The 22,099-nt window shown below is 38.4% G+C and overlaps 1 long non-coding RNA gene across 1 annotated transcript; it reads right to left on the bottom strand.

The window, feature by feature from the left end:
* Positions 1 to 949: 949 nt before the first annotated feature.
* LOC128086465 (uncharacterized) lies at positions 950 to 21,367 on the bottom strand. The gene is made up of 3 exons (XR_008209375.1): positions 18,813 to 21,367; positions 16,050 to 16,093; positions 950 to 1,910 (listed from the first exon to the last, which is right to left on the bottom strand). It is a non-coding gene; the product is annotated as an uncharacterized LOC128086465 (long non-coding RNA).
* Between the last annotated feature and the right edge of the window lie 732 nt (positions 21,368 to 22,099).

The raw sequence follows: 22,099 nt of genomic DNA, 5'->3' as shown, positions 1-22,099 counted from the left end.
TCCCCACCAATATTTTCCTACTAAACCATGTCCCTCACTACAACATCTAAAGTCCCTGAACACCTCAAGGGACAGTGGGACAGTGCATCCTTTTACAGTAAACAGATATGGTGGATGCTGGATGTTGTGTTGAGGGACATGGTTTAGTGGGAGCTATTGGTAATAGGCGAACGGTTGGACTGGATGATCTTTTAGGTCTTTTCCAACCTTGGTGATTCTATGATTCTATGATTCTATGATATCTTCTATCACTTTTTTCTAATCCTTAAATTCCCCCCCCCCCCCCCCCAAAAAAAAAAAGAAAGAAAAAGAAAAAGAAAAAGTTATGCTAGGTCATTTATCATTTTCAAAAGAAAATTCTACTTCCAGTTCTTGTCCACAAACTATACAACGCTCAATTTTAAAATATATATTATCCCAGATGAAGACTAAAAATTTTAAAATATATATTATCCCAGATGAAGACTAAACCTTGAGCTGGTAAGACATCTTCTGCAAGATGCACTCACTTAGGTCTCATTTAGGCAAAAGCTGATCTACCTTTTGTTTGTTGGTATGTGGATTTGAATACTCTGCAAATAAATCAATGGAAGTATACAATGTTACAGTTTGTTAAATAAAAATATGCCCGTAGTTCTGAAGCCTACTAAAATAAGCCAAAAAGTTTCAAGCTATGGATTAATTTTGCTTCAGGAGAAAATTATATAAGGCTTTTATAAATAAGCTATTGGTTTTTGCTTCCCGAGCCAGCTAACACATGAAAATGCTGCACTTGTCATCTAATTACAGCACACAAGGGAGAATGTAGTGTTTTTGAGAACTGTTCCATAATTATTGTCATTTCTCATAAAACTGTCTCATAAAAGCCAGTAATAATCCCCTCAAATAAATAAAAAAGACATGACAATGTCTGAGAGGTATTCTATGAAAATAAAAGGTATTTGGGATGGAGAATTGATCACATTTGGAGGAATTAGGGACCATATTTGCACTGCACAAGGACAAATTCATTAAAAATGAGAGTTGTTTTAATTTCTATTAAAATGAAAAAAACTATTTTTTTCTTCATCTTTACCAGTCAGTGTAACACATGAAGACCTCTGTTAGCATTTCTTTTCATGTCTTGCAGCTCTTGGCAGTGAAGACTTCTGCTTCTGGCTTCTTGGCAAGGCATAGACTTGTATAAACATGTGGAGTCCTCCATGCTGTTCCAGGGCATAACTCAAAATATGATTATCTGATAGCTTAGGGTGTTGGTGTATTGCCATGAACATTAGCTTTGTACATGCTACCTGTGAGGGCGTAGTGTGAATGGAGATGGAAAAGGATGTGACGTGAGATGTGTTGTATCCAGCTCTAGAGGACACACTGAAAGGAATGGAGACCTTGTTCATTTTTAATCCAGCCTTACCAGCTCCTGCAGTTTAGTCAGCACCATCTGATTATTTCTGGATGGGAAAAGAGAAAAGAAAGAAGCCTCTGATGCTTTTAATTAATGTTTTCCCTCTCAATGATACACGTGAGCTTGTCCGAAGGCTGCTTTAACTTCAAGTTTACCCATATTAAGTCACTAAGAAGCTCAGTCAGATTTTCACAGTTGTGCCAGTGCCTAAGTGAAAACCAAAACCAGCCAGAATGCTCCTGTGTTTCTGTTGGTTTCTAACTGAAAGTGAGGAAGTACCATCTGCTTTCTACTATTTTCAGGCATTGCTCAAGAGCAAGAAAGCTTTGTCAGCACACAGATCTTGAATTATAAAGGAAGAGGTTGCTGGAGCTATGCCGAGGTAGTTTGCCTTCTGAAAGTCAGGGTCTTCTGCATTAACAAATTGAGCAAATGGAGACACAAAATCATCTGCCACAAAATTGGACCTCCTTCGGAACACATTCGCCTTGGCCAGTAACTGCTGCCTCTTAAAAAAAGGAAAAAGCATCATTCCTAAGCAAGAGGGGTTGTCATCAAATTATCAGGCAATATATATCAACTGGAAGAAGCTGTTTTGTATAGTCTTTGCTCATATTAGCTTGCAGTAATCAGCTATGTCTGTAGCAATATTAACCATTGGCAGGGGCCATTACCTAGCCTCAAGGTAAATTACATACTCTCCCCATGAGTGTATGATTAAATTCTCTTGGCCCTCAAATAGAGTGATTGTACTCAACCCACCTATTGGGTACAGCCCATGGCCTAACCTAACAACTGAACCAGAGTCCCAGATGATCCTGGCCAGAAATATACCAAGTATGGTTATAATGATATACCAGTGTCCATTCTTGGTTCCAATGCCTGGACCATTGCCCTAACATCTTTAATTTGCTAACACTGTTGTAGTTCTGTGGTCTGATCTCTACTTTTCTTTGTCATTTTTGCATATAACAAATTTCCACTTAAAGCAAAACTTTTTATGTTTTTACTCCCCCAGGTCCACGACTTTTGTCTCTGGTACCATTCACTGTTATTTCACTAATTAGTAACCCTTCTTCAGCGTATTCAGGCCATCCAGAATCACTCTTCAGTTTTATGCAATGGTAAGCATGCCTCCAAATAACATGTCTTTAGTGACTGTTCAAATGTCTGTTCGTTTTGAAAATGAAAAAATGAGAAAAAATGAGCAACCAAACATTTTCACTACCATAGGAACATTCATTTCTTAGAACCCACAGCTACAAAAGCACTGAGTGGTCAAAATTATGAAAAATTGTATTCTATTTTCCCTGGAAGATACATATCTTTAACTGCCCGGTTTCTTTTTATGCACTGCAAACATTCATTACTATAGTAACAACATACAGCTCTCTAATTTTCTTGATTGCAGTCTGAGAATCAGAGGAAAAAGCAGATTGGTGAAATTTTCAGTAGGATATGAATCTTTATACTTAAAAAATTGTCCAGGAAGGAACATTCAGTTCTTTGTTGTTGCTACGCAAAAGTGACGCAATTTTATTTTTCATCCTCAGCAAGACCTAATGGAAGAAAAAACAAACTTATTCTGCTTTCTTTTTCCTCTTTTTCATTTTAGTTCTGCTGCTGAGTATGGAATACTCAGCTTAATACTGAATACTTTAATGTTTCTTAATACATCAGGTTGTCAAAACAACCGGTCCATTCTTACCACCCATCTCTTCAATAGACTGTGCTTTATTTTCTTTTATTTTATTTCATCTTGTCTTCGTTGAAGAACCAATAGCTCCAAAATTCAAGATGTCTTTTAATGTTTTTCATAATGATACCATGCAGCAGTATGGGCTTGGGGAAATCTGCCTGGTAGAGAAGGACCTGGGGATGCTGCTGTGTGAACTGAGCCAGCACTGTGCCCAGGTGGCCAGAAGGCCCATGGCATCCTGACTTGTATCAGACACAGTGTTGCTGCAGGACAAGGAATGCGATTGCCACTGTGTACTTTGCACTGGTGAGACTTAACCTTGAATACTGTGTTTGGTTTTGGGTCTCCCACTACAAGTAGGGCATTGAGTTGCTCCAGTGTTTGCAGAAAAGGACAACAAAGCTGATGAAGGAGCCAGAAAATGAAAGTTATGAGAGGTGAGGGAACCAGGGTTCAATCTGGAGAAAAGGATGCTGAGAGGAAACCACGTCATTGTCTACAGCTCCATCAAAGGAGGTGCGGTGAGGACCATGTCAATCACTTTTGTCTTACAACAAGTGAAAGGACAAGAGGAAATGGTCTCAAGATGCACTGTAGGAGATTTAGATTGAACATTAGGAATAATTTTTTATCATGGAGAAAGTGGACAAGCATTAAAAAGGCCTGAGGGAAGTGGTGGAGTTCCCACTCCTTGAGATACGTAAGAAATGCAGTAGACATGGTTTAGTGATGGGATTCAGTAGATCACTTGATGGTCCCTTAGTGTCACAAAACGGTGCTAAGTGCCATTAAATCACACCAAAAAAAATGCCCACAGCAGAAATGTAGAAGTACGGGCAGGTACTTTTGTCAAGTGCTCAGAGAGACTTCCATGGAGGCACAAAGAGTTCAGACAATCTGTGGACCTTGTCTCTGTGAGGGAAATCCAAGTGGTGCACAAGCTGATTCCTGGCAATACTAGTGGGAATCACAGAGAAAGGAATCATGACTGGGACAGGCAGGTCTTTCTGCTGGTTGCTCTGCATGCCAGATTGCAGATACCATACTTTGTGCATCTTTGAACTGTCAAGTGAACAAGCATATTTATTATTTCCTGCTTGCAGCCATTTTCAGGCAAAAATCACTTTCTGCATCTACAAAGATTTCAGTTGAAATAGAACCACTTCCACCCCCATTTTAAAGCAAAGAGAACATTTTTTGTCCCACTAAAACTCAAGTCTTTTTTAGTGAATCAATACTATTTAGACTTCTTAAAGCAGAAAGTCATTTTCTATGTTATTTTTCACTTGAATTGAGAGTGAGATACAGTTATTCTGGGAACATAAAGCAGGAAATGAATTAGGTTTCCTTGAGAAGACAGTATTTTTGATGGAAAGAAGAACTCACTTGCCTAGAGGTGTCTGCTAAAATTGAAATGCTTTTCAGTTAGCCTTAAAGTACTATAATATGCACACAGAAAAAATTATTAGTAGAAAATCTGCTGTTTCCTCTCTACTGTAATTCATTTGCAGTATCCGTCTCTCCAAACTCATTATGTACTTGATAACAAAACGCTCAAAACCAAGCACATTATATTTTTACATTTTTTTCCTACTGCACACTGTGGCTGTAAAGACATCAAAAGAGGCAGGAAAGTAGAAATTGCATAGTTTTTCAGTAAACTGATTTGAATTCACTGCACCAGTTCAAGGATCAAAACAATGTGTGGAAATTTGGTTTCCTTATGTCCAGTCTGAACACCCCAATGCAGCTTTTTGTCAATCCCAGGAGTCTCATTGATCAACAAGGAGAAGAGAATGGCACTTCCCTCTGTGCTTCCCCTGCTCAGAAAGTTACAGAGAGTGCTTTCTAAATGAACCCAGATGAGCTTCTGTGAAAAACAAGGGGAAAATAAAGTCTACACGAAAGTGTATAGGTCATATAGCTCATGCTGAGCGATGTGCAAACTGATACTGCATCAAATAAAATGGCAAAACTCTCTGGCAAATTCCTACAGATGTAAAAGCATCATCCCATGGAGAACAAGATCAGAAGTGCTAAAGTGTGAGATCTAGAATACAGACCTCTGCAGCATTTAATGAGCTTTAATTATCTTTTGTGGTCTAATCTAGTTGCTTGGGCAGTGGTTATAGTAAACAAGAGTAGGTACTTATGTCACTATAGAAATCACTTTGATGCACTTTGAAAGTGGTTTAGAAGATAGTTAAGATGAAGCAGTGTCTGTTGGTGCTCTATACTATGCTATAAGACTATACTGCATTATATTCTATGCTATAGGACCATTATTTTCTGTTATTATGGATAATGTGCCAGAAACTCAGGAACTTAAGATAGTCATAGGACAAGGGGAAATGGTTTTTCACTGAGACAGGGGAGGTTTGGGTTGGATGTGAGGAGGAAGTTTTTGAGCCAGAGGGCGGTGAGGCACTGGCACAGGTTGCCCAAGGAGGCTGTGGATGCCCCATCCCTGCAGGCATTCAAGGCCAGGCTGGATGTGGCTCTGGGCAGCCTGGGCTGCTGGTTGGTGACCTGCACACAGCATGGGTTGGAGCTGGATGAGCATCGTGCTCCTTTGCAACCCAGGCCATTCTAGGATTCTATGATTATGATTTTATGAAATGAAATCAAAACTGTTTAACGTGTGTGGAAAAGCAGATCACTATGTCTTATCAAGTGGTTGTCTTTGTTTATTTTTCAGCAAGAAACCCAATTAGAAAAAGAGCCTTGGTTTGTATGTGCAAAGCCACTTCAAGCAGCTTAAGTGACGATCTGGCAAGGGTTAGACTCCTTAGACTCCCCATCACAGATAACACAGGAGAGAATATATTCATGTGTTTCCATTTAAGCATCCAAGCATTTAAAAGGTAGATGTCTAATTTTAAGATAGCTGTTGCCTTTGAAACCTATACAAGGAAATAAAAACTTCCAGGAAGAAATACATATTACCTTAGAAGAGGTACACTATTTAATCAGATGAGCAAGCTCTGGAGGAAAATGCTTGCTTGAAGAGACAGAGGAGAGCAGAGAGTGAGCTTGGAGGAAGATGCGGATTCTTTTGGACTTTATCTCTTTTGACAAAGGGAAAAAAAAGAAAAAGGAAGGTACATAACATCCATTCCATCCCTTTCAGAGGAAGGAGTTATTTTCACTGGCATTTCATGCACTCTCCTAAATTAATAGCGAGAAACTAAACAGTTTGTGCATGAAGGTACAATCCAAAGTTCACGAAGAACATTTCTTCTGATGAATTTTGGAAGACATTCTTCCAAAAGCATGGATGCGCAGCTGTGTATGTAATTACATTGAACTGCATTAAAGAAGTATAGAAGCTTTTTTGCAAGTGTGAACAAGCTTCACACGGGTAAATCTGTAACAACCATAGTAAACTGAATAATTCTGTTGGAGGAAAGAAAGAAAGAGGGAGAAAGAAAGAACAAACATTCAATAAATGTCCCCATAAATATCCATCCTGCAGACGAGAGGAAAGGAAAATGACATTTACTGTATATGGCACTGTGAATTAAAAATAAGCTGCTATCAGCCCTTGATAGTTGCTTTGGATACGAAGGATCTTTATTCTATCTGATTGTGTAATGTGAGAGCTGGAATTAAGATTTCATTAACACAGTCTAATACTCAAGGGAGGCTGATAAATATTCGTGAGTTAAGAGCAAGAGTTTTAATAAGGAAATTAAGAAAATTATCCAGAAGCACTGTATTGTCTTTTAATACCCGAGTGGTATTCAGTTATCTATAAAGTGGTTTGGTCTGATAAATACAAAATTATTTAACTCTATACTGCTTTGGTGTTTAATTCAAGAGAATATATTGCAACTTCAGACTTTCACTGAAATGGTTACTCTTAATAAATCCAATTTTGATTGGCATTCTTTTCAATGAGATCCCTGAAATACTTTTCTATTTATCTTGAATTAATGTTATGTGAGGGATAGACCATAAGCTGGACATCACTACTCTTTTTCTCTGCTCAGGACACAAAGTTGGCTGTGCTTATTTACTTTAGATGGAATTCCCTGAATGATTTAGAACAATTAATTCTCTGAAGACAGAGCTCTATCCTAAAAAGGCACTGGAGGCTTCCTCTGCTGACTTTACAACTTCATATTCAAGAATTATCTATAGAAACAGTCTCTTCATTGGTTTCCCACCATGAACTTCAACCTAAAATTAAAAGGTTTCCAAAGAAGAGCACAAACAGTTTCTGGTATGCTTAAAGTCGTGAGAAATCAAAAAATAATAATTCTAGGAAGTATTAATGGATCTACAACTCAGAAATCTTTTACTTGTTCCCAAAAAATCTAGGTGTCCTAAATGTCTGCATAATATTAATACTTTCAACTTGGCTTCTTTTCATGATACCCCCAAGCCAATTGAGATATCGGATTATGGAAATTCATTGTGAGATTCGTATTACCTACTCATAGCATCCTAATAATGTTTGTATCTATTCTCAGAAGTCTGTGTAATAGTAAGTGGAAAGAGAATGGTCGTGCCACCAAGTTTGGGAGTTCATCTCAGTCACAGCAGTGCAGTCTGAGCAGACCTACACGGCCTTGCCTGCCTGCTCAGATGACAAGTCTCATATAGATTCTCTCTTGTATCTTCCAATCCATGCAGATGTTTTTGATACCCCATAACACCTGATATTGCAGTAAGTGTCCAAATTGAGACCATTTTATTGATGGACAAAAACTTTAACATGAGCTTGCAATGAGTTGTTGCAATCTAGAAAGCTAATCATATCCTGGGCTGCATCAACAGAGGGGTGGCCAGCAAGTCAAGGAGGGGACTGTCCCCCTCTGATCTGCTCTCATGAGGCCCCATATGCAGGGTTCAGGTCTGGGGCCCCCAGTACAGAGAAATGTGGAGCTGTTGGAGCAGGTCCAGAGGTGACCACAAAAATGCCCAGAGGATGGAGCACCTTTTCTACAAAAACAAGCTAAGGGAGATGGACTTCTTCAACCTGGAGAAGGCTGTGGGACATCCCAGTACTTAATGGGGGCCTACAGGAAAGCTGGTCAGAGACAATTTATCAGTAAGTATGCGGTAGGGAGTTTAAACTGAAAGAGGGCATATTTAAATTTGGTATAAGGATGAAAATCTTTACAGTAAAAGTAGTGAGACACTGGCCCAGGGTGCCCAGAAAAACTGTGGATGCCCCATCCTTGGAGGTGTTCAAGGAGAGGTTGGATGGGACTTTGAATGGCGTGGTCTGGTGGGAGGTGACTGCCCATAGCAGCAGGTTGAAACTGGATGGAATTTAAGGTTTCTTCCAACCTAAATCATTATCCTTCCCTTCCCTTCCCTTCATCCTATCCTATCCTATCCTATCCTATCCTATCCTATCCTATCCTATCCTATCCTATCCTATCCTATCCTATCCTATCATTCTATACTTGCATAACTGGATAGAATCTCGGGCATGTATCTCATATGGGAGATACAGTCTGCAACACCTAAATTTAGGTGTCTGTATCTGGAGCTTTAAGTTGGAGAACATGAACTGTGTACCTAAAAACAGACAGCATACCTCCTGCAATTAGTGATCAGTGCCTCTTTTTCCAGGAAGACATTTTCTTTCAGTCTTATTTCAAGGTCTTGGAATTTTACAACTTTAACAATTCAGTGGTAATTTTTAAAGGCTTTAAGAATAAAGAAAAAATTGTGGATTGGGGAGTTTCCTCTAAAATGTTATTACATTTGATATTATCTGAGGGGCAGTAATTGAAATGATGCAAACTAATGATGAAGCCTACAAGTCATATCTTGTTCATTTAATCAAATGCTGTCTCTTTTTAGCCTCACAGTATCTTCTGATACACTTATTGGTTGTTTTGTTGTTTTTTTTTATCTCAGAAAGTTTGCTTGAAACCACATAGCAGAATATTTACTTTAAAATTCACTCAGAATCAGAAGGGAGAGGTTTTTCTTTAAAAAAAAAACAACAACAAAGAACAACGAAATCAGGTAAATGGATGTTGAGGAAAATGCTGGTAACAAACTGTGTAAAAAGGAGCAGAAATATATCAAGGTCTTTAATTGAGCTTTATCACTCTGAAGATAAATAACACGTAATGGTTTTTTGATGGTATTAACGGGGCTGTTTTTAAGAGCCATCTGACAGTCACCATAATGCTATATTCATTTTCCTCTGACAGTTGAAAGCATTGGACCATCACTTGATGGCTTAATAGCCTCTCTCCTAAATCACCTTTGATATGTTACAGGACTGTATGAAGAAAAAAATATATTTACATGAATTAATGCTCCTAGTCTCTAGGACTAACTCTAAATTCTCTTAACCTGATCCTTTTTTAATTTCTTTTTGTGAGCATATCATGAATATTTCCGAATCACAGAATAACCCAAGTTGGAAAGGACCTATAAGGATTGTTGAGTCCGGCTCCTAAGATGAGTAGGCAAACAAGAAGGTTGAAGCCTCCTTCAACCAAGAAGTATTGGTTGACTATTCCTATGGAATCATAGAGTCACAGAATGGTTTGGGTTGGAAGGAACCTTTAAGATCATGTAGTTCCAACCCCTGCTATAGGTAGAGACACCTCCCTGTAGACCAGGTTGCTCACAGCCCCATCCAGCCTGGTCTTCCAGGGAGGGGGCATCCACAGACTCAGTGCACAACATGTTCCAGTGTCTCACCACCCTCACAGTCAAAAGTTTCTTCTTCATATCTAGTTTAAATCTACCCTCTTCCAGTTTAAAGCCATTTCTCCTTGTCCTGTCTCTACCTGCCTTATAAAAAGTCCCTCTTCAGCTTTCCTATATGCTCCCCTCAGGTACTGGAAGGCCACTATAGGATTTCCTCAGAGCCTTCTCTTCTCCACGCTGAAATGCCCCAGCTCTCTCAGCCTATCCTCATAGGGGAGGTTGAATCATAGAGGTTGGAAAAGACCTCTAAGATCATCAAGAACAACCGTCCACCTACCACCAATGCTGCCCTGGCCATGAGTGATATATACTGACCATGTCCCTCAGTGACACATCTACCCTTTATTGAGCACCTGCAGGGACAGTGACTCCACCACTCCCTGGGCAGCCTGTGCCAGATCCCAACCACTCTTTCAGAAAAGAAACTCTTCCCAAACTTATCCAACCTGAAAACCTCTTTTCTGTATAGTAAAACAGTTAATACTGTTTGGAATCCATTGCATTTTTAACTCTTCACTGCAGTGGCATCTTCACAATATCTGGTCTTGATGGCAACAGAAACCTGATGATGCTTTAGCATATTGCCAAGGCTGAACCACACTGCTGTGTGGGCTCTGTGCTGAGATGTGAATGACAGCACCACATGCCAAAACATGGAACAAAACTTCCTGGGAACTCTTGGCCAGAACTCATGTGAGAATTGCTTTTAAAAAAATCTGGTTGTTTTTTTTTTTTTGCACGTCATAAATTTCTCAGCCTCATCCAAAAACATCATCACAAAATCATCTGTTCTCTGGCAGCATCTGTTTCCTTTATATGTATAAAACTTCTTTAAAAATAATGAACTTCATTTTGTCAAACACAAATATGTTCCTCACAGATCTTCAAGTTTTCCATATTAAGAAAACAAACGATGAATAGGGAAGAAGTCAAGGACAGTGGGTCAAATGCAGACAGCTATGCTGTAAACATCTACATTTTTTTCCTATAAGACCCAAACAACAAGTTCAAAGTCAGCCAAGCAGTCAGTCCCCAAGAAGAAAGCAGCAGGCAGTCATCAACAGCAACCTTCACATTAACAGAAATGGTTCCTTAAGTGATTGCACTTCCACCAGTCAACTTCTACCAGCAGATAAATGTCTCCTTCAGGGTATGCCCAGAACCATGCACATTTTGATGGCGCTGAGCAGCTAAGCATGTAATTTATATTTATGCACTGTCAGGGTTTAAAAACCAATCATTTCTCTGAATCTAGTTGAGGGTTGCAAAAAGCGTTTGCACCAATTCCATTCTCAGCAAATTGAAGTGTTTTGTTCTTATTTCCATTTTATCCAGTATTTGTTCATCCTTTTTTTTTATTTTTCTTTTTTTTTCTTTTTCTCTTTTCTTTAAGAGTCAGACATTTTAAGTCTGTCTCTTAACTAAGAACAGTTAAACTCACACAAGCATGTCCTAACCATCAGGCTGCAGTCTGGTGGGTTCTGTAAACCTCCTGCCAGGTCTTTTTTGCTGTTTTCCATACTAATTAACAGTTACCTGAGCAAGAGAAAGGAATAGGGTTTGCAGTTAGTGCATGAACCCAGGAGAAAGGAAGGAAGCTGCATTTACACCATGCTCCAATGAATGCATACATTACTTATGTTAATTAGAAGTGGGACTGAAGTCTAACTCCCTTCCCTCCAGTAGCTGACTAGCCTCTGGGGTTCAAAAATTACATTCACTAATGTCTCTGTTTCTCTCTCTCTGGTCCAATTCATAGTGAATTATCTCATGCAAAGCACAGTGGCTTAAGGAGAGAGCTGAAATATCCACCCCCTCCTGATGGCCTGCTGGTTAGTGTGGAGGCTTGATCTCTGGAGGCACAGAGATGATAGAATCACAGAAGCAGAGAATAGCTTTAGGTTGGTGGGGACCTTAAAGATCACCTACTTCCAACCCCCTGCCTTGGGCTGGATGTCACTTATCAGCTCGGGCTGCCCAGGGCCCCATCCATGGTTTTGAGCACCTCCAGGGATGGGACACCCACAGCTCTGGGCAGTGCCAGGGAATCACCACCTTCTAAGGAGAGAATTTCTTCCTCATATTTAATCTGAATTAATCCTCCTTTTGTTCAAAGCCATTCCTCCTCGTCCTATTGCTATCAGATTGTGTACAAAGGTCTGTCCCCCTCCTGCTTATTATGTCCCTCCAAGTACTGCAGGGCTGCAATGTTTCCCTGCAGCCTTTTCTTCTCCATGCTGAACAAGGCAAAATCCATTAACCCCACATCTTTCCAGGTATAAGGAAGCAATCTTTTCTTCTCCTCCACAGAAGATTCTTTTTTCATAAATGTTTTTTATATTTCTTTACTTATTTAACAAGAGACTAAGCTATTTACTTCCAAGAGTATTACCACACTGTCAGTTCCCTAGGAGGATAAGGCAGTATCCTACAGCAGAAAAAAACAAGCTCTAAACTTTCTGAAGTTGCAGAATTCAAGACACAACACCCTATTTGCATTTCTTATTACCCAGCCTGGATGGTATCCTATTGACAGAAGTGGCTTTTGCAGATCTCCTTTTGCTCCCAGCACTGGCTTGGCTGCTGTGAATTCTGCTTGGCAGCTTGACTGACAGCACTGTAACAAGCAGCACAGTGACATATTATTCACCTTCACAGATCTGACCCAGAGTGATTTATTAAGTCTCACACAAGAAGTGTGCAGCAGACTACAGGGCTGAACTTGTCTCCTGAATCTTAATGTAGTACCTGACCTACAGGATCATCCCTCTCTGAAGACTTCACTTCTGAGAGTCTTAACAGCCAGATGCTTTTCAGTCACATTTTGACATCTCAGAATTCAGTCATGAACATATTCCCTAGGACGAATTCTGATTTGTGGGATCAGAAACTCAATTATGTTTATCTTGATGCTTCATGGATAATGCTTCGCTTTGTAACATGAAATATAATTTCACTCTCCAGCTTGGTATACCGATGGTTTCTTTCCAATTTTAACTTAGAAAGATGAATATGTTCCAAAAAAGTTGTCCATAAGAAATGAAATCAAATTATTTTCCTCTTTTTTTCCTTGTTTTTTAAAATGTGGCATAGATAGGAAATGCCATTCTGACTGACAAGGTCTTATAGAGAAGACCTCCCAGAAGGCTCAAGAGAGCTAACTTTGGATAGAAGTAAAGTTTTGTTGGCCCTTGGTGGAAACAAGGGTAGCTGAGTAGCAAAACAAGTTATTTATTTGCATTTGATGTTCTATCATATGCGTGGGAGTTAACAACTCTATGATTAGTATGGTAAGTCTGAACAAACCAACTATTCCTGTTTGAGCCTAGTCATAGTCATATTAACTCAATTAAATATCTTGTAGCCTGCACATACCTAATGATGAAATGGAGACAGGATAAAGAAAAAGATTGTTATAAGATATATAGGCCTGAGTATTTGTGCTAAACAATAATCATGACACTGAGGCAGATGACAGAGATCAGAGGCAAATAAGAAACCTTATATGGGGGAATGTTTAGCTGACGTTTCTCCAAGCAGACAAAGAGCTCTTCAAGCTTTGGAAACATTTCAGATTTGAGAATTCTAATTTCAAAACCTAGAAAAAAATGCACTGCCACATTCATTGTGAAATGGAGGTTGGGAAAGAGAATAGTTAACTTGTAGATTTGCCCTTGTTATTAAAACTTAAGTTTATTTGAATTTCTCTTTGTTGTTCTTTGTTCTACAGATGGCCACTGTTAGGCTCTAAAACACTTTTTAGGATTTTATGTAAATGTTTTTATAAATCCTAATAGGCATGATTCCTCTCCTCTCCTCTCCTCTCCTCTCCTCTCCTCTCCTCTCCTCTCCTCTCCTCTCCTCTCCTCTCCTCTCCTCTCCTCTCCTCTCCTCTCCTCTCCTCTCCTCTCCTCTCCTCTCCTCTCCTCTCCTCTCCTCTCCTCTCCTCTCCTCTCCTCTCCTCTCCATTTATATGTAGCCTATATATGCTTTATCTTATTCTCTTACATGCTGCTAAAGAACTGCCAACATGAAGAAATAATACAACCTTGTGCTACTGCACAAACAAAAGGGATGACAACAACAGTCATTCAGTATCTATTTTAAGAGCAGCCTCCTTTGTGCTTTCTTTGTGCTGTCCTCACTAATAATAATTCTGTATTTCTCTACCTGAAGAAAGGCAGAAAGATATTTTCCAAAATGGATCCATAAAAAAACCCAAACTGCTCAAGTTTTTAGGATCTGCTAAGGAAAACAAACATATTGTGGCTACACTATCAGAAATAATGACTGATCCTAATGAGTTATTCACATATAACTGTCCCTTGGACCTTCATTTCTCCGAGACTGCACTATATCATAGCAGCCACAGATGTGAAATAATTGCTGAGGTTCTATGGACACTATTAATCAATGTATAAAATTAATGATATGACGTGTTACATCATCATTGAATTATCCTAAGTTACTTCCTCATCACATTTCCCAGAATTTAGTGTGTATGAAGAATTCAAGAGTACTAATTGAAATTATAGTGAGCTTTGACTAATTTAAAGCAAGAACTGCCTCGGAGGCTAAATTTCTTATAGTTAAGTATCTTAAGAACTTTAGCTCTCAAAGTACTGCAAGTTATTGGGAGGGAACTTGTCAGAATTTTCTCTATCCACTGGCTTAAATCCAATAATAAGTACAAGAAAAACTTCTGTTCTTTTACAGATTAAAAGATTAGATCCTGAAATGTTCATTTGGACAAAAAGCAAGTTTATCTACTGCAGGAAGGAGCAGGAAGGAAATTGTAAGACGTAAAAATTTTATATGCATATCCTTGTATCCATTTTTCAACTGCAGTGAGGAATCGTTGGTGGATAATCGGTATGGATTATCTCAGCAACCTCTTAGGTATACTTGGTAAGCTGCTTCATAGATTAATGATCTCTGTCTGGGTGGCAGTTAAATAACTTGGTAATGATTGTAATCCTACTGCCAAAAGATTATGTGAATATTATTAATAGTGAGCCTTGTTTGAAAGAGCATTTCTTGTGCAAGCAGAGACCTCTTTCTTCCAAACAATAGTCAGTGGTTCTTGTTAAAAACATGTATTTCTGGATACTTTATGTGGGGTTATTCTTACATACAGCTATGGAACTCATTTTTATAGATTAAATAATTGCACAAATGCAATTTTCTAAATGCAGATATCTATGTATGTGTAGTGCCTCAAATTTCATTACAAACAATATAACAGAGCCTAAAGAGCTGTTCCATTCACTAGGTGCAGGCCAGTATGTTAGGATCAGATTAGTAGCTCTCTTTGAGTCTTGATTCAGTCACAGAACCATAAGAATTAGGTACTCTTCTGAATGTATCCTGGCCTTTGGGGTTTTCTCTTGGCCCCTTAGGTCTAGCAGTGAGTTGCAGACATCAGACATCCAAGGGGATCTCCACTATCACTGGATGTGGTGTGATCACACCTATGAAATCACAGCTAAATCAAACTCTGTGTCCCTACTGACAATAATGGGGGTATCGACACAATATACAAATGTAAACAAGATTCTGTTCCTAGAGTCCAGAAATATATCTGCTTTTAGCTGGGAAAATATTTGCAGGTGCTTAACCTCTTCACAGCTGTGATAACAGTTCCTTCTCATAGAGAAAACTGAGAAAAGGCCACTAATTTTGAGATGATGGCTGCTGTCATCTACAAATGGGGCGGGATGTGAACATAGAAGGTCTTGTTCTGTCTGTTTTGGACAACAGCTTTCAGATGGTACATTATCCTAAGAATCTATTAAAGTGAGGCCTACAAGTTTTCTCTTGTCTTCTGAAGAAGGAAATGTAACAAATAAAAAAGAATTTGATGCTCAAAGAACATTTCATTTGCTCTCCCAGCCACTTTCTGTTTCTGGTAGTTTTGTTTTTGGCAATGGATCCTGAAGTCTTGTACTTAGCACCAGTACCTGATTCTCTTTTCACTTCATCACATCTCACTTTTCTCACTCTGGAGAAACAGCTAATCATACATTTTGACACAGCTAATCATACATTTTGACTTGTTATGTCTCTGTATTATAATGGGATGGTTCTCAGAAGAGCTGGGTTTAATTCTTGCCCTTGACATTGAAGCATAACATATTTTTGGATAAATCTTTTGATTTCATCTTTGTTAGTTAAAAAGACTCATTCAGTCTAATTCACTCTGTGTCTATATCTCTTTCTATACTTATGTAAGATCAATTTACTCTGATATAGGCAAGTTACCTGTCAAAGCCTGAATTAGGCATCCTGGGGCCTCTTCATATTCACTGGAGAGAAAGAAATAGCGCAACAGGATGATTTGCCTACTGCTAAGAAAAAAAATGTTTTCTGTAAGTGCCTACTTCTCTCCAGGAGAGGACTATAAAAAAAAAAGAGATTAACATAAACTGAGATATGCAACTTTTATATATTTACAATTTGGTGCAGTGAATTGCATGCTTGATAAGGAAGACCTTTGGCAAAATACTTTAAGTATATGCTGTTTATTTAAGTGGAGAGCTCTGATGATAAAATTAACTGTAATCAATCATCATATCAACCTGAATCATTTTGTAAAGCTGGGGAAGCATAACAAATGTGAAACTCTTGTTTCTTGTCAATGCCATTTTCCATCATCCATGCCCGGTTGATTCAAAAAGAACAACAGAACACTGAAGTTTCTTTGTGAGGGGTCTTTGTCCCTCACTTCTGTGTTTCTCTCTCTGGCATTTGGTATCTTGATTTATAGGATTTTCCAAATCTGTCTTCCTTCTTAGACAGGAGTCTGTATAAAACTAGAGAAAGAATTCTTTTACAGTTGTGACTGTCAAAAGGAAAGATGTGCATTCACATTTGCATCTACTCTGGCAAAAACATAAAGAAAAGGACTTAGATCTCAGCAGGAGCTGTTTCAGGGAGTTACAAAGTCATTAGTTATAAAGTCTGCTAGTGAGAAGACAGATTGCTTTCATAGGAGCAGACTGCATAAATATCTAAAATAATTACTTAGGTAGGGAAGGGATACAGACTGGTCTAAATTCATGTTATGATTCCTCCCTTAATGTCTTCAATTATTCATTAACAAAAAGAGCAAATAAATTGGCTCTTTTACACTTCTTGGAAGGTGTTTGATGGAGAAATGCTTGATTTACAGGAGCATTTTTGTAAATCGTCCTTTTCTCTCGTTAGTTGGCAACACATGGAAAAGCTTTGCTGACATTCAGAATATGAACAATTCTTGAATTTTCTTCTCTGTTCTTTTGCCACTATTACACTGAGGACTGTCTTCTTCCATGAACAGTTGCCTTGAAGACAACAGGTCTAACATGCATGGAAAGGGGAAGGAAGGGTCTTTTCTGACCAGGACTCTACACTAGATTATTCAGCAGAGAGATGACTTATGCAATATACTAATGTAAACAGCTGTTGACAATACCTATTTGTGACTGAATCTGTAATGAAGTCCTGATTAATTGCACCATAAAGAAAGCTAAAATGCTTATCCTTCATATACAAAAGCTCCTAGAAATGGAAAGGAAATTCCCTGCACCGATGTTCCATTATGCCTCTTTCATCTTTTCTGCTTCAGCTCATCTGAATGTCAATTCTTTTCGGTTTCCTTTCTTCCAGCTTTTATTTTCGTGCAACTCACTCTATAGAGAGGAAATAGCACTGGGCTGACCCATCAGGCAAAAGAAAACCATGATGCTCAACTGGCTTAAGAGTGTCATGTCATTACCATCTAAAAAGATGCTTTACAAAATACTGTTTATTAGAGAAGTAGGTAGGTGAGTAGATAAATGATAGATAGATTGCTTTCTATGTAGAAGACACAAATAGGTAGAAGAATAGACAGGTAGATGAGTAGATCTGCTGCTCCTTGATTGTTTCAGACGTCAAGATTAAAAGTCTAATGAACTGATTGATTAATGACCTTCCTCTGAGAAACTTAATGGTTATAATAACAGCTGAGGTCAACTTGTCAGCAGCTGCTTGGCAAAAGTAATTAATCTGGTTTACACCCGTCCTCTAGGGAAAATAAATAATGTATATATCTTCTGTTGGTTGTCTTTTGTAGGTAGGCTTTCTCAGCTTCTGAAGAAATTTCAATTTAAACACATTATAAGTGTTTCTTTATTAAGGAAAATAAAAGTTTAAGGTTAATGAAAGCTCAGAAGCAAAATGCCAATCATCTGAAAGTGAATGCAATTCATAAATCTGAAGTTCTCTTCATTTATGCATTTCTAGTCTGGTACTTGGAGATTCTTTAAATGTTCCACTCTCATTCACCATAAACTGCACATGTAGGTTAACCATAATTCTGAAAACATCTGTCTCACTGGTTTGGGCAGACAGGAGTGATGGAACTGAACTCATCTAAGAGATAAGTGCCTTTTCCAGGTTACACTTCTAGGATGTTTCTATGGTCTTCCAAATATCAACTCAATCTTCCTTGAGATGTGACTAACAGAGAGTAGATGAAATACATGTGGGAAGTTCTGGATATCATTTCATTTTAGTCACTATATAGAATCTGCACAACAAGCTTAGATTTGATTTCTAACTCCTAAATAGCTAATGGAATCTAAAAGATCTTCATTTGCTTGCTTGTTTGGACTAATTTATCTTCATCACTCACTAAGTCCTCTTTTACAAATCTGAAGGCTTCCTGCACATGCTCCTGCTACCACAGCCTTCTCTGAAGCAATGTCTAAATTTTAAAATGTAATGTAAATGGAAGGTTTAAAACATGTCCACAGCAATTAGCAGTGTTAACTTAATTGCTATGTAGTGTGATTTATACATCAGAATCTATTATGCAACTTTGAAAAATCTCTCTTGTCACCTATGCAGCACTTATATACAAAGAATATCTTCTAATTCAGACCCTCTGTTATTTAGGAGGACAGAGACTGCAATAATGCTCTATGGGGGCATTTCAATTAATTCTTTTGCAGTTTACATATATAATTAAGCAGCTTGCCTTCATTGTCCAAGCATTCTCACCAGTGTTTAGGATTACGCTCAGCTCCCTTTACAAAGCTGCATTCTCTTTGCACAAATTTCAAAAGGAATGTCTCATCGAAGAAGATTCTGCTGCTTCAGTTTCTTCTGTGCTCTCATTCTCTGTCTTCATTTTTTCTGAGCCTCTTTGAAGTCTTCATGCCTTCATTTGCATCCTCCTGAGAAGATCCTACAGGGAGAGACTAGAATGAAAAGTTGCTTGTGGCTTCCAACCACCCAGAAAGACATAGAAAATAAAGTCGTATTTTTCTCAACTGCAACAACAGAGAAGCATGTTTCCATAGTAGCAGCAGTGCTACTGGATGAATCCTCACAGACTCTATCCAGCTTGCTTGGTAGAGCCTTGTTTTACCGCATAGCACAGCTGAAGATTGCAAACACCTACACCTCCATTCTACCACAAGTGTCAATAGTCCCCATTAGTGATCTCAGTCTGTCTTAGGGTGCTGTTCTCAGAACTAGCTAGGAGATCAAGATAAACACCTAATTGCTGAACAAGAATGATAATTATACCCAGGTTTCAAGGTGAAGTCAGAAACATCCAAGTGACAAGATATCACACACACTGGCAGCTTATAAAACTTGCATTGGTCTTTCATCTCCCACTTCATGCTTACTCCAGTGGGCCTTTCTCCTTTTCTTCCTTTCTTTTTTCTCCTTCTGTAACTGCAAAGTCTCACAGAGCACCTCTGCTCTTTATTCTGTTTCTCCTTCAGTTTTCCTTCTCATACTCAGTATCTTACCTGCCTTGTTTTTCCGAGATGAATGTGATAGAGTAGAGCATTTAGTCAATTCCCTTCTGAAAGTTCAGTGGAAAAAGAAAACAAACCCAAAATAAATAAATAAATAAAAGCCTTAACACAATGAAAACCCACTCTTACAAATAAAGATAATGAAGGTAGAAGTCCCAATTCTGGAATTGGGATTCATCTGCTGTAATTTAGACATTTAAGGTCACATATCTAAAAATTAAGAATCTCATTTAGAGACAGAACTCCTTTAAAGTCACTGGGGAGGAATACCAGGAGTGTGGTTGATCCCTTGTCTTGCATAGAATCATAGAATCATAGAATTGTAGAATTGTTTGAGCTGAAGGGATCCTTAAAGGCCATCTAGTCTCAATTCTTGTAATGAACAGATCCCCATGAGGTGCTCAGAGCCCTGTCCCCTTATATTGGGTGTCTCCAATGTTTTCCTTAGTAAAAAAAAGACCATCCCTTGGCACTGCCTACATGTTGATCACAAAGGAAGCCTGTGAAACACTTTGCTTTGGATCAAACAAAACCCAACTATACATAACAGAATTTCTGATCTAGGACAGGCAAAACCCAACACAGTCATTTTAGTGTTGTGTAGATTTTCCCCCAAAATAATATTGAAAAGTATATCAGAAAGGGGGAAGCGTGAGCCAGGAGAGCTCAGACCAGAAGCACTCAGGTAAATAGATGTGAAGAGGAACAGAGGAGCAAAATGAATATACAGGAAAGGAAACATCTTTATATAGGAAAAACAACATAAGCATTAAATAAGGTAATTCTGGAAAAGTGTGTGCATCTCCTTAATATTTCTATATTGCTAAAAAATTAGCCCTATTTTTTCCTCATTGAGAAAAAGGAAAGGAATAATTAAATTTTTCTCCAGAAGTCTTCTTCCAGAATCAAAGTTTCAGGTCAATGGTTTCAAATGGCTTAAGAGCAACCTGTATTTGTGAACTGTTGTTTTTCCACAAGGAGGACAATGTCAAGTAAATCCTTACACCAACAGCTCATGGGAGACCTAAAGATGAAAAAGTAAAACATTCATGAGATTTCATGATTTCATGAGATAAATTTGTACTTAAGTTGATGGGTCTGAAATCTGGGTCTTTTTCACACTAGTCAAACATTCCAGCATGAGGTCAAAAATCCCTCTCCAAAATCAATAGTCTTTACAAAACGCCTTGCTTTCATGGAATAAAGATTTTTTGACCCATGCACTGACCTCTCAAAACAGCCAAGAAAGCACCAAAAACAATTTTCCAGTCATCTCTGATGGAAACATATTATTTCATTTTGCTTTCTGCTATTTTCATATTTTATTGCTCAAATATGCAGCTATAAAGAAAGACAAGGATAGTACTGATAGAAATGTAGTGCATTACCAAATCCTGAGCGGTCACCTGTGAAGCAAAGAGCAGAAAAATATTAGAGGAATTTAGCTTCTTTTTGTCTCAATATGCCATTATATGACTCACCAAATGTTTCCCTCCATCACGCATCAGAAGTCAAGGTTCCAATGTTCTGGCAGTTCTCTTGCTGCTCACTGCTTCCTGCTAAAAGCATCAGAATTGTTCTCAAATAGCTGATAAATGCAAGTGCCAAAAGAAAGTGGGGGGTGGACGAAAAGGGAAAAATGTGTATATATAAAAATAGGCAAGAGAACATATAGGCTATGAATTAATGAAATTAAATTATATTCTCTGGTGTGTCTCTGGGAGGAAAGATTGCTACTGGTGTTCCAGTAGCTGCTACTTTATTAAAAGCATTTCTATTTTTTTTTCCCAAAGCTTTTAAAGCAAAGAGATTGAGATTGAAAGCTGACCAGTCATTAAAAGCTACTTCCCTTTTGTCACTGAGCTTCTGGGAAGGAAAACATGAACAAAAAGGTGAGGGATGAGAGTAGACAATGCAGGCATTGATGCATCATGTCCCATGCCCTGGCACTTGCCAGAAACAGCAAAGCAAAGCAAATGCCACACACCAGCAAAACAAATAAGTGCCCATTTAGCTTAAGTCCTGGAAAAAATAATAAGCAAAACCAAAACTTTGAGATTCTCTGGATAGCTGAGAGGGATGCCATGCTATGACCAGGTATCAAGTGTATTCATGCTGCTGGTACTGGAGATCTAATGACCATCCAACAGTAAGAGGTTCGTCCTCCCACTTCGAACACACCATTCCCATAGCAAGCATATCTACAAAGAATTAATCAAGAAATAAAAATAGTCACAAGAGAGCCATTTTCACATTAACAATGACACCAAAAAAAAAAAAAAAGAGACAAAAATCACACCAAAACCAACCATACAAAATACTATGCACTGAATTAACAAAATCCCTCTTCCAAGAAGAGACCCGAGCACATGGGCAACCTCAAGTGAGCAGGTCGAGTTATTTTCTGCAACCAGTGCAGTCTTTTATCCAAGGATACAAGAATTCTTCAAAAGCATTTCAAAGATTGCAAAATCAGTAGAAAAGAAGTTCATTTTTTGATAAAACATTGACTTTTCA

This window comes from Tympanuchus pallidicinctus, unplaced genomic scaffold, assembly GCF_026119805.1.
Source record: "Tympanuchus pallidicinctus isolate F22 unplaced genomic scaffold, pur_lepc_1.0 scaffold3, whole genome shotgun sequence".
NCBI lineage: Eukaryota > Metazoa > Chordata > Aves > Galliformes > Phasianidae > Tympanuchus > Tympanuchus pallidicinctus.
This window is presented reverse-complemented; position numbering and strand designations above follow the sequence as displayed.